The following is a 13,462-nucleotide window of genomic DNA, read 5'->3' as shown; positions in this document are numbered from 1 at the left end:
CCTGATTGATGCAAGGGCTTTCTCCTGTTTAGGTATAAGTTAATATACATGCACTTTCTTAATGATTGCTGGTATGGCTTTGGATGTAGAGTATAAGGCAGACAGGAAAGACTCCGGAGGTTTAGGAAGGAAAGCAAGACTGTGTGTTGGCAGAGAAGATGAGAAAGGCCTAGAGCCAGGGTGTAGAGTATATTTGGTAGTTCATGAGGCAGAACTGAGCAGAGTACATGCAAAGGAGAGAAAGCCAGTTGCCCTTCATCTTTTCATTTGAGCTATGGTAATGAGATGAAAGGACAGGTACCAGGAGGGGTGACCTTATCTAGAGAGGGGGTATATTTGATTCTGTTTAATTTATTTCTCACGGCTCTGATGTCTGAATAGCATTCACTTTAAAACTTTGGAAACTGGAATAGAAACTTGCTTCAGGGGAAGAATTCTTCCTTTGAATCATGTGTGATGTGATCTGGCCAAGATGGTGGAGTGTGGTGTTGGGAAGGGTAGATAGCCTGCTTCCTTGGCAGTTAACTTGATTCTCAGCTTTGATGGATGGACCCATTGTTATTTCCTTTCCATGTATCAAAAAACTTACTTTCAATAATAGTCTTCTTAAGAGTGGGGCTAGTAGAAAAGTTAAAAAAAAAACAAACCCAACTTAGAATAATTGGTTAAAAAATGTAATTCTCAGAATTACCTGATGGGAAGCACGTGGGCAAACCATAAGAATGCTTCCTGTGGCACTATTTTCTAGAAAAACTTACATAATATATACCACGTTTCTGATATAGCTTAATCCTCAGTTACTCTGAGAAGTTACTGCATCTTTCTCTCTCACTTTTTTTTTAAATTAAATACATAAGGAAACCAAGGCATAGAAAGGTAAAATAATTAATTTTTAGGTCACACACTTAGAAGGTTTGGGAGCCAGACATGGAATTCTTAACTTCTTATTCCAGCTTCTCTTTTCTTTTCATTTGACCTCAATTCTACTTCTTTCTGCTTGATCCCAATTCTTCTTTCTCTCTCTTCTCTTTCGGGGTCGTTGTGGTGTTAGTGTTGATGGTGCTTTTGATCTTCTGATGATAGTGAGTCCATCCCACTCTTCCTTCCTGGTGTCCAAAGGGTCCTCCTCTGTTTTGTTCATTTCATCTTCTTTTTCTTGCATCCCTATTTCTACTCCTGTTTTCTGCTCTGCTCTTCACCACCAGCCAAGCACACTCTCCCAGGTCCCTGAAATATGTCCCTTGATGTGTAGGAGACCTTGTGGAGTTATCTGTGGTGCTTGTAAGTGTGTGTGGTTACTTTTTACAAGCGGTTCTATGCTATGAATCTCATTTCCTTTTCTTACAGTTTTCACTCAATACCGTAAGTTCCATCTATGTTGCTATTAGTTCTCACTTCTGGGTAATAGTCCGTAACATTCCCCTGCTATAATTATATTTCCATTCCCTAGTGGAAATCTCGAACGCCTCTAAGTCCTGGTACTACAGTCTTGCCTGAAACATTTCCCAAGCTGTGTCCTTAGGAAGAGTAGAGTTGCCTGATCGTACAGGGCATAAACACACTTCATTTCATTAATTACTGCCATATTTTTATTTTTATTTTTTCCCCATTTGCTCTACTAGTTTAAATATCTACTAGCTCTCTGTAAAGTTTTCCCTTTCCCCAAACCATGGCCCAACCTTGTTATTAATCTCCTTTCTAAATGTTTTCATTCCGATAGGTATAAAGTAATCTGTTATTTTGATGTGTATTTACTTGACTTCCAGTGAGTTTTCACCTCTCCCTCTTACTCTCTCCCTCATTAGAATATATCTTGCCTTCATTGAAATTCAGACCCTTGCTAATTCTCACTTGAATTGTTGAAATACCATTCTGAGTCTCTGCCTCTCACTCACCAAGGTCCCCTGCTTGCTGAGATTCATCCTCCTAAACCTTGTCACATGGGTCCTCTGCTCAAAATCTCTAATGGGTTCACATCCTCTTTGGTACAAGCTCTTCTTGTGTAAATTGCACGCCCTGCCACACCTTGTGGTTGGACTTGGCTTATTTTCAATCTTGACCCCTGCAGTTCCCTACGACCCTTGATACGAGTAGGTCTCCTCGCTGTGCGTTACTCCACGTGGCATACCTTCCCGCTTCTGCCAGAAATCCTCTTCATTTTCTCTTTTAGTTTTGATGTTCATCACAGTTTTGTGTGCACATAGTTTAGAAAGTCAGATTGACCAACAGAGCTTATGAAGACTAAATAGCATTCTTTGCTTGTTCCACCCCCCATTTTCCATCCTCTAAGGGAAGTTTTCTCAACTTTTACAGATTCTTTCTGATTTTTAAGCGTTGTATTCCTCAATAACTTGTGTATGTTGCTTTTTCTTTCTTTTTCTTTCCTTTAGTGTTAGCCCTTATATGTGGACGTCCCACTGTGGACATGTGGATTTAGCTCTTGTCATCTCCAAGCCCCCACCAAGCACACAGCTTTCCTGTGGCTCCAAAGTAGTTGTCTCAGCCTAGATGAAATCGGTATTCAGTGTTTACCTACATATACCTCTGGGGGTGGTTCTCACAGTTGTGCTATGATCATGGTTACTTTTCCTTTCCTATAGATAATATCCTCTGATTTTTTTTTTGTTTGTTTACTGAGTTTTTTTTTTTTAAGTTCATGTATTTATTTTGAGAGAGAGAGAAGGTGCAAGTGACGGAAGGTCGGAGAGAGAGGAGAAAGGGAGAATCCCTAGGAGCCTCTGTGCTTCCAGTGCGGAATCTGACGTGGGGCTCGAACCCACAGACTATGAGACCATGACCTGAGCAGAAGTCAGACACTTAACCCACTGAGCCACCCAGGCACCCCATGGTGGCTGAATTTTGAACATTCCCATCCCTGCTTAAATCCCCTGGTTGTGTGAGTCTTCTCTGTGAATCCACAGTCACTGGCAGTAGTGTCAGGTGCTTGGGGCCTTCAGGCCTGATTGGCCTTGTGCACAGCTCTTGGCCGGGGTCCCACTACCATCTTTTTCTTCTTGTGCCCTCTGTGCCCTCTGTGTCACATGGCATGGGTCCTCCTTTGTTTGCTCCCTTCTTCTCTCTGCGTCTCCCCCTTCCTGAGCAGCAAGCTTGTAGGAGAGATACATTTTTGACATCGAGATTTTCATGTTAAGAATATCTTTACCTTTGTACTTCATTGGGGGTGTTGTCGGATCTGGGATTCAGGATGGAAAATGATTTTCCTTTGGGGTTTTGAGGGTATTCCTGTACCCTACCTTCTGTTTGGATGCCATTATGACTCCCAGTACCTTTGTTAATGATTTGTCTCCTCTGACTCGAGTTTTTCTGTCTCTGAAAACGTGTAGAACAAGAACAAGGGTTCTTGTTCCAAATGTTCCGAGTTTCTCAGTGATGTGCTTTTGTGTGGTCTCTTTTCATCAAGTTTTGCAGGGTACTCAGCTGGTCCTGTCATTTCGTAAATGATAAAACCTAAATCCTTGTTTCACAGATTATTATTTTTCAAATACAGAAATCTCTTGTTACCCAAATTCATTCATTGACTGAGTTCAGATAAACAAGCACCTGTCAAGAGATCCAGGGTACTGTTTCCTGCAAAGAGCACCATCTCAAGATTTATTTTCATCACCTATTCAGTTCTTAAAGTAAGAGATTGAAGGTGGGGAGCAGAAGGGTCTCTGTTTGATCGATGCTGTCCTCATCTCCCTTTTTTGTTTTCTTTTTAACTCCCATATTCAGATCTTGGGTATTCTGGAATGATATTCCAGTGTTTTTTATTATTTTATTCCTGTTTTCTGTCTTTTATTCTACTCTGTGATAGGGGGTGTCTTCATAGTCTTCCCAGCCTTTTATTCATTATCTCCCTTCTTTTACTAACATTTTTAATTACCAAAACCTTTTTTATTGTTTTTATCCTTACAGGAATCTTTTTAAAATGACATCCTCTTCTTGGTTTCTGAATGCATTGATGATCTGTCCTCTCTGGTTGGAGCACTCGACAGATTTGTGGGTGCTCTGAGCTGGTTGTGAGCTTCTCAGCAGAGTCACTGGCTGGGCTACTGATTCTCAAGCCCCTATGGCAGGAAATATCTGTAGGCTTGATTTTAGGGCTAATTACGTTCTCTATAGGAAGATCTTCCAGATTCCTGCCACCAGGTATAGGCCAGGCATATGGTTTGCACCCTGAATAAGAAGAAAATTGGACATCTCAACACACTGGTCCCTCTTCACTCTGTTCTCTGTGTGATTCCTTTATCTACATGGTGTCCTGATCTCTCAGTAGAAGCCCCAGGTTATACTCTACACAGAGAACAAACTGCTGGTCTTCCAAGATTAGGAAAGGTAGACAGCTAACTGTGTTCACTAAGGTGGTATATCTGGAGATCTGACTAATTCTTAGAGGCATTGCCAACCATCCTTCCTTGTTTTAGCTACATTTTACCACCATTTTTAGAGTCATCTGGAGCTGATAGCTTTCCAGATTTTGGAAGGTTTTTTTTTTTTTTTTGGTAAGTCATGTTGCTTCTCGGTTTTCCTCACAATTGGCTTAGCTGTATTCAGCTTTCTAGGGTCTGTTAAATCATTTACCTTTCTTCCATCTGTTTTTTGCCTTTCCAATTCTTTTTTTCCTGTTATCGACTCATCTCACATTCTATGCCTAAAGAAAAATCTATTACCTCTTATTTTATTTGAATTGGGAAGAGAGCGAAAGCCAATGTGTATAACCAGTCTGCTTTTCTTTACCCAAAAGTCATATTCTTGTTGGCCATTTGAATTTCCTTTTCTGTCAGTCATTTATCCATATGTTTTACCAATTTTTTCTCTTGAGTTTCTTGTCTTTTTCTTTGGAGAATTTCTTTATATAGTCTAGATTTTAAACCTTATTGAATTTGTAACAACTTTGAGCCACACGATAAAACTCTACTCCCCAAATTTTAGTTTTCTCAAATGTGAAAGCAGATATTAATATTGCTGACCTCTAAGTGTGTGTCTTTGTTGTGTGGGATTTCCAGAACATAAGTACTTCAGTGATTTAATGCCTTAATGTTTCTCTCACCTTTTTTTTAAATTTTAAAATGTTTGTTTGTTTATTTATTTATTTATTTATTTTTGAGAGTCAGAGAGAGATAGCGCGAGCAGGGGAGGGTCAGAGAGAGAGGGAGATACAGAATCCGAAGACAGGCTCCAGGCTCTGAGCTGGCTGTCAGCACAGAGCCTGTCACGGGGCTTGAACCACGGACCGTGAGATCATGACCTGAGCTGAAGTCGGACGCTTAACCGACTGAGCCACCCAGGCGCCCCTCTCTCGCTCCCTTTTTTAAAAATACAGTCATTGAGTGCTCCCTTTGGCAGCACATTTTCTAAAATTGGAACGATACAGAGAAGATTAGCATGGCCCCTGCACAAGGATGGCACATAAAAAATATAGTCATTGAAAGAATACCTATATAACCATAGGAGTTATGTGAATTGTCCTGGTTGGAAATTCCCAGCTGTGGCAGAGGCTGATTGTCCACACAGTATCTGTCCTGTCCCCCTTCTGTGATAGGAACTTTTTACTTGTGTGTCTGGCTGCCCAAAGTAAAGATGACATTTTCTGCCCTTTATCTGTGGCCAAGTGAGTTCCAGCCAGTGAGATGTAGGTGGACGTAAGCATTCTACAAGCCTACTTCTGAAGTCACCTAGTGCACTCCCTTTGCTCTACCTCTTTGTCCTTTATTTCTGTTGTGTGCCATGTAGATGCAATGGCTGGAGGTCTGGCTGTTAGAGTAAACCATTAGAATGAAGTCAAACTCTAGGAACGGTGGTGGTTTCTGAAGGACTTTGGGGAGCGGAACGCGTGTTCTGGCTGTTGACTGCCCGACTTTGCATTCCAATTGCTGGAGACAGAAGCTACCGTCTGGCCCACGCCACCGCCTCTTTTAAGTTTGCCGACACCTGCAGCCATATCCAATCTCAACGGATACCGCAGCCCAAGCACGCTGAATTCAAAACCAGTTTATCATTTATTGGCTCATGGAATGAGTTTATGCAAGAAGTGAAGCTGGTTTTAAGCACTGCATTAGGAGCAGTTGGAACAGCGTGACCGGCCCTCCATTTCTCTATTCACTTTTCAGGTTTGTTGCTTCTGCTAGCTTTATCCTCAGATTATTAACATGTGACAACAGTGCGGCGGCTGATCGAGTCCATTATAGACCTTTTACATTCTTAGAAAAAGAGCAGTCAGTTTTTTGTTTTCGTCTTTTTTTTTAATAACATTTGGCTTGGTCACCCATTCCCTAAGACAACCAAGGTGACCGGGGGAGAATACTCCGGTGGGTTAGACCAGGATCATATGCTCACTCCTGGCTGGAAGGGGAGAGGACATCCTTACCCATTTAGGGGAACTAAGAATATCTCTGGGATGAAGGAGAGCTGATTCTGAAAAGATGCTGGGAAGATACATATGTGTCTAGTTGCATTAGATACAATTAAACTTCCTATAGCTATGATTTTCAGAACATATATATATATAAACATATATGTATATTAACATATATGTATGTTAATTTCTGGATTTTTCCCCGTTTTCAGCAGTTCTTTCCAAAGAAAGCAAAGAATATTAAAATAACTTATAGGAGAGTCAGTGACAGTAAAGAGGTAAAAAAATAAAAGTAATAGCTATAGTGGTGTAGCAAGGAAGTAGAAGAAATATATAGAAATATAGTAGTAAGGTGATCAGATGAAAATAGCTGTGGTACAATAGTATCATCATGATTTCTAGATAGAGATCTTTTCTGTTAGTGGCAACTAAACATTCCTTGTTAGAGTGGATACAGTGTATCTCTGCAAAGGGTCTCAACTATAGTGGAGAAGTGAACATACATGATTCATTTCCAGTTTGTAAGTTCTTCTGGGTAACTTCTTTTGCTCCTGTGATCCTCTTTGAAGGACCCGTCCTGTGTTGCACCCGACCCTAGTTTCTTTTTTCAGGTGGGAAACAAATCTCTAGTAGCCCTTCAAAATAAGATGGAATGTGTTGTTTCTTTTGCAAAACAAATGGGGAAGGAAGTATTTATCTTTTAAATGCATTTTTAAAGAGAGGTATTGTAGCCTGTGAGCAAAGTACTTCCATTAACTTCTTTGATGCCTTTACTGAGATAAGATACATAAAAAGTATATATAGCAATTTGATGTTTGAGTATATGCATCCACCCATGATATTATCACCTTAAACATTGTAATAAACATATACATCACCTCCCTGAGTTTGTATCCCTCTGCCTATTTACCCTCTCTGTTTTAAGAACACTTAAAATGAGATAACCCTTTCAGCACGTATTTAATTGTATACATAGCTCACTATACTACAGTGTTGTGCAGTGTACCATATAGCACCACACCATATTGTTAACTGTAGTCACTATGTTGTACAGCATATCTCTGGAACTTAACTAATCTTGTATAACTGTAACTTTACATCCATTGAATAACAACTCCCCTTCCAAAAACTTTTAAAAAAATTTAGCCTTGTTTAGAAGGTGAGGCAGGCGTTTTAAGAAATAAACTTTACTTTTTTTTTTTATTTTAAGTTTGAGACCTACAGAAAAGAAAGAATGTGGAGAAAGAATTTTCACTTTCCCCATACCCAGTTCTTCCTGTTACTCGGATTTTACATTAGTATGGTATATTACTACGTATTAGTATGGTGTATTTATTACCATTAGTAAACCAATATTGATACATTTTCATTAATCTGAAGTTTATGCTTGATTCCTATCTCTTAGGTTTTTTACTCACTGCCCCTTTTCTGTTCCAGGATTCTATCCAGCATCCCATGCTACATATTGTGGTCATGTCTGTTTGGCTTCTCTTGGCTGTGACCGTTTGTCTGACTCTCTGTGTATTTGATGACTTTGACAGTTTGAGAAGTACTGGCCAAGTATTTTGTAGAATGTCTCCAAGTGGTCTTTGATGTCCTTCTCAAGATTAGCCTGGGGTTACAGGTTTTGAGAGGAGGATCACAGAGATAAAGTGCCACTGTCCTTACATCAGATCAATAGTACCGACTGTCAAAATGACATCACTGTCAATGCTGACCTTGATTACCTGCCTGGAATAGGATCTGTCAGGTTTTTCCACTGTAAAGTTATTCTCTTTCCATTTTATGGATACAGAATTAGAGATCCCAAATAGTACTGCTTGGTAGATACAGAGGGGAGAAGCATTTGTGGTCAGAATGTAGAATAAGAGGCCTTGTTTCTGGGTAGTTTTCCTTTCATTCCTCTGCAGTTTGGGGACTGATAGGTTTTTCTCTCTCACTGACCTTTTTGTGAGGTGGTTTATTTTCCCGGGCACTGTGAGGAGTCATTTATCTGAGGGCAAAGTATAAGAAGGTTTTTTATTAATGTTTTGACTGGAGAAGTTATTCATTTATTGACCGCATCTTTTTTTTTTATTTTGCCAAAAAGGCATAGAAATGAAATATGATCTGCTGAAAAATATTGTATATTGAATAAGAGTAAGAATAGGTACAGGATTCCTTACAAGATTGTCTGTAAACATAGAACCCTTAAGGAGTGTTTAATGGATATAATGTTCTCCCACTCTCTTCTTTCAGCCTAAACAGCAATTGCTGTGAGGACTTGCCAAATTTATTATAACAAGATCCATTGCCCAGTTTTTATAATTTTAGTCTTTATTGAAGACATAAATATTGCCTTGAATAGAGAAATACAAACCTTCCTCAAGGAACTCTTCCTAAGAGGAAATCTAAACCCACTATGTCTTTGTACAGTATATACTGTTTGTGTTTCTTTGCATTAATTAATTATTCAGTGCTCTTTAGATATGGAAGCTAGGGAGCTTCTGCTGGTTGTCATGGTTGAGGACCAAGAAACTTGTGTAATTCGAATTTCCTATCTTTTAGTAAAATATGAAGACTCACTGAAACCATCATGAAAACCAAGAGTGTATGTACACACACACACACACACACACACACACACACACACACACAGAGGTAAATTGACATTTTCCCAGCGGTAATTGCTGTGTGTTTATAGGGGAGTTGGAATGATGTTTGTACTTGTCTGTTTCATTGCTCCTGTGTCATCACAGAATGGCCCTCGATCAAGCTACTATGAATTATTTTTTCCTTGCCCTCCTTCCCCACACCCATACTTAGCCATCGCTAAACATATTCTATTCTTTTGAAGCATTTGGGTGCATTAATTTTTGATGTTTGAAATGGTTTAATCTGTCAAAAAATGAGGGTCTTAATTTTATTTTCCTTCTGGCCATTAGTGGGATAATTAGAAAAGCTTGAGAAGCACTAGACCCTTATTTCATCCAATCTTTCAAGTTTATAGAGTTAATGAAAAAATAATATTTCATGGAGGAAATCTCAGTTTAACCTTGTGGAGAGGTTTTTCAGTCAGTCAGATGTTACTTAAATGCATGGAATCTCCTTTATCCTTCTTCTTCTTCTTTTTTTTTTTTTGGTATTTGGATAATCTTGAGAAAGATCCTGACCAATCTTTGCTGCTTTCTTGAATCTCTAATTCATATTTTACTCTTTTTCTTCTTACTTTGCCATGTCTCCTGACATATCTATGTACTAGAAAGTCTTCCTGCCGGTGGAGATCATTGTCCTGTCTCAGGTTTAATTTGTGCCTCAGTTAATACTTTGCTCATCTCTTCATTTAAATGCTTTATGAGTTCCTGTTCTGTGAAGCACAGATCTTATCTGTTTGATTGAATGACACATTGCAAATATTTAATGTTACATATTTATGAGGTCCTTCTGAATTATTTTATTACTCTTTTGGACATACTTATCAGGTCTTAATTGATGTTAAGACTCAGCAATCCATTAAGTCTTTCAGTCAATTCAAGCTCCGGCTGGTAACTAGGATTCATAGAACCCTAACTCCAGCATTGTTCAACATAGCTGAATCAAAACAGAGATCCTGTACTGGGTTTGCCTCTTTTGAGCAATCATTGGGATTCCCTGACCTTTTGATATCATTGTTACAGTAAAAACATAAAACATTGCCTGGCAGGGAGGGATGCTACCAGGTCAGATCCATTTTCAGGATTGGGTCTTCATGCTGCTAATTGCACATGAGAGCTTATCTATTAAGAATTAGCCAGTAGATAACCTCATTCTAAATATTTAAGTAAGTTATGAATAAACCATTATGTTACAGAAAATAACAGCAAACACATAGCACTAACTTAGCACATACATGTTTTATATGAGGAAGATACAATATTACAATCTTTATTCTGCATATGATGAAATTATAGTGCAGAAAATGTATATAACTTGCACATATTCACACAGTACCAAGCATGGAAGCAAGATTGGACCAAGGCATTCTGACTCAAGGCTGGAAAACATTACTCTCTCACCCTGGGGTCTTTCTACCTCACTTTTGAGGTGTGTATATGTGTGTGTAAGTCAGCGATCTGGGGAATTCCGTTGCCATATCTTTGATTTTGGATCCTTTTTCATGAAGTTGAGCTTTGGATACTGGTGATTGTGATAATGAATGTTGGGAAATCACAGTTGCCATAGTAAGCTAAACTCCTGATGTTCCTGCCCTCCTACTCATTAAAATGTTAGCCTTGTTTACATAGTGCAGGCATTTGAGAATAAGTCAGTATCTTAACATCAATATTCAAGGTCAGTTCCATTTGATACATGTTTATTTATTATCTCCTGTGTACATTGCCCCATCTGAGGCACAGTACTCACAAAAGAACAATTAAGATACATCCTTGACCTGAGTGTGACAAGGCCAATCTTACCCCTACATAAATACTACCATAATAAATGATTAGGCGAGAGAACAACACTGCAAGGCTTCTGAATCATATGAAGCATACTGTGGGGCTTCAGAGATGGTAGAGTTAGGTTTCTTTGAGGAGGTTGCTTTAGAGCCCAGTTGTAAAGATGGGATTTCTTTTAGATATGAGGTGGGAGGAACAGTGTGGGTAAAGGTGCTATAAGCAGGAAAGGTGTGCAAAAGTAGTATGAGAGTATGGTTGTTTGGTAAGATGTGTACGTGGCAGAGAATAATGTTCGAGACGCAGTTTGTGTTCTTTTACATTTGTTTTAATGTTTGCTGAATTTTGAGAAGGAGACGGAGATAGCAAGAGACACAGCACAAGCAGAGAGGAACAGAGAGAGAGGGAGACACAGAATCTGAAGCAGGCTCCAGGCTCTGAGCTCTCAGCACAGAGCCTGATGCAGGGCTCGAACCCACGAACTGTGAGATCATGACCCAAGCTGAAGTTGGGCGCTTAACCAACCGAGCCACCCAGGTGCCTCAAGACACAGTTTGCGTTGTATTGTGGATTTTATTTAATGTCATTCTGGATGTGGTGGCAGTACAAATAGAAAAGAAGGGCTCAGTTTGAGTCATTCTCAGAACCTACAGGACTTGGTAACTAACTAGTAAAATGGGAACAGTCTGGGTGGAAGGGGGGATCAAGGATGATGTCAGGCTTTTAAAAAAATTTTTGGAGAGTGTGGAGAGAAATCAAAAGAGCTGGTTTTTGTTCTGGTCTGCTTTCCTGAGGCAAGGATTGTTATGATACTTGGCATGACCATTTTTTGACTATCTCTGCTATTGGAAACCTGGGTTGTATGTCTTAATATACATATGGTATGTTTAGAGAGAGAGGATGGCTCTCAAAGAAATTGTGGAGAAAATGCTTATTGATAACCATAGCTTTGTTATGTAGCACAGTCAGTGTATCTAAATGAGGTACTCACAGAGTGTCTTATTCAGTCCTAAGTGGTTTGAAAATAAGGGAGAGAAGTTGTAAGCATACTGATAGTAGTACCGGGTTTACTGGAAATCAGTTTTATTCCTGAAACTGTTCTTGGCTTGATGGAGGCTCCCAAGGTCTCTGGATTCCTGACCTGGTCCAGAATTTTAGGTGTCGAGTGCATCCACTCAGGCATCAGTTGTTTCCAGGAGTGGTGGGCAGTACAGACTGCACAGTTCTGTATTCCATATGTGGGCAGCATAACGCATACCTTTCCCTTTTCTTGGACTTGTTCTCCATGACGTCATGAAGCCTGTCGACTGTGGATGGCTTGTTGATTTTTAAAAAAAATTTTTTTTTAATGTTTTATTTATTTCTAGGAGAGAGAGAGAGAGAGACAGCATGAGCAGGGGAGGGTCAGAGAGAGAGGGAGCCACAGACTGAAACAGGCTCCAGGCTCTGAGCTGGCAGTCAGCACAGAGCCCGACGCGGGGCTCGAACCCACGAACCGCGAGATCATGACCCAAGCGAAAGTCGGACGCTTAACCGACTAAGCCACCCAGGCGCCCCAATTTCTTTTTAAAATTTTTTAAACGTTTATTTATTTTTAAAAGACAGAGAGAGACAGAGCATGAGCAAGGAAGGGGCAGAGAGAGAGGGAGACACAGGATCCAAAGCAGGCTCCAGGTCCTGAGCTGTCAGCACAGAGTCTGATGTGGGGCTTGAGCCCACAGACCCCGAGATCATGACCTAAGCCGAAGTCGGACACTTAACCGACTGAGCCACCCAGGCGCCCGACCTGTAGAATGTTTAGCACTTGGCACTAGGCCTGTTACATGGTAGACTCAAAAAATATACATAAGTGAAGCGATGATAAGTTGTTCCCATAGTCTGTGACAGATTAAGTTTTCAGAGACGTGACATTCTCATGGCCGTTTTTAAGGCAATGTTTGGATGAAGGTACCTATATGTCTGGTTTACCATTTATTTATTTTAATACATGATACCTGTCGTTGAATTCTTTCAACCATAATGTCTGTTTAGCACCACACTCAGGTTTTGACATTGAGGAGTTTGGTTTTTGGACAAGCCATGCTATATACTTTATACGTCGACGGAGGTAAGGCACAGTTGTATATTGAATTTCTGGACAGTAGGTTCTCTGTGAAGGTTTTGGGGCATTACAGGGTGGTGCTGTGTGTGAACTGACAGTGTCATGTACTCGTATTTCCATCTTTGTGTCCTTCCTTAAGTCCAGTGATCATCCAAGCTAAGTCTAAAGATATATGTAGAATTTTCATCTGTATCTTACTTGTGTTTTGTTCTTGAAACCTAACGTTGGTCCTTTATTTTTTTATTTTTGCCTATTTCTAAAAGTAATACTTTTGTGATAAATCTTTAGTTAAGCCAAAGCCTAATAATAGCATTATGTCCTTATTTTTAAATTTTTTACAGAATTATGTTTTCTTATATCACATTTTTCAGATATAACATTAGAAGCATGAGGGAACCTCAGGGTCTGATGAGACCAACTTGGCAGAAAGATTGATAGAGTTAAAGTACTGAAATACGGTTAATTCAGAATTAATCAGAATCAAAGAGAAAAGTATCTCTTAAAAGATCATATTAATTTAAAATGAAGTTGTGTGCTCTTACAAAACTTTACCAGGGAAACACATAACATGCAAAGCAAACTTATGGCTGT

General features: G+C 39.6%; 1 protein-coding gene and 1 non-coding gene across 4 annotated transcripts in view; both read left to right on the top strand.

The window, feature by feature from the left end:
- Window positions 1-13,462, top strand: part of KLF12 (KLF transcription factor 12) — a 426,216-nt gene that overhangs the window by 79,082 nt on the left and 333,672 nt on the right. The window lies entirely within an intron of this gene.
- LOC144230055 (U6 spliceosomal RNA) lies at window positions 5,334-5,440 on the top strand. Its single transcript, XR_013334686.1, has one exon. It is a non-coding gene; the product is annotated as a U6 spliceosomal RNA (small nuclear RNA).

The sequence above is a fragment of the Crocuta crocuta genome, unplaced genomic scaffold, assembly GCF_008692635.1.
Source record: "Crocuta crocuta isolate KB4526 unplaced genomic scaffold, BGI_CrCroc_1.0 scaffold60, whole genome shotgun sequence".
NCBI lineage: Eukaryota > Metazoa > Chordata > Mammalia > Carnivora > Hyaenidae > Crocuta > Crocuta crocuta.
The sequence above is the reverse complement of the archived record's forward strand: the minus strand, read 5'-3'. Positions and strand labels throughout refer to the sequence as shown.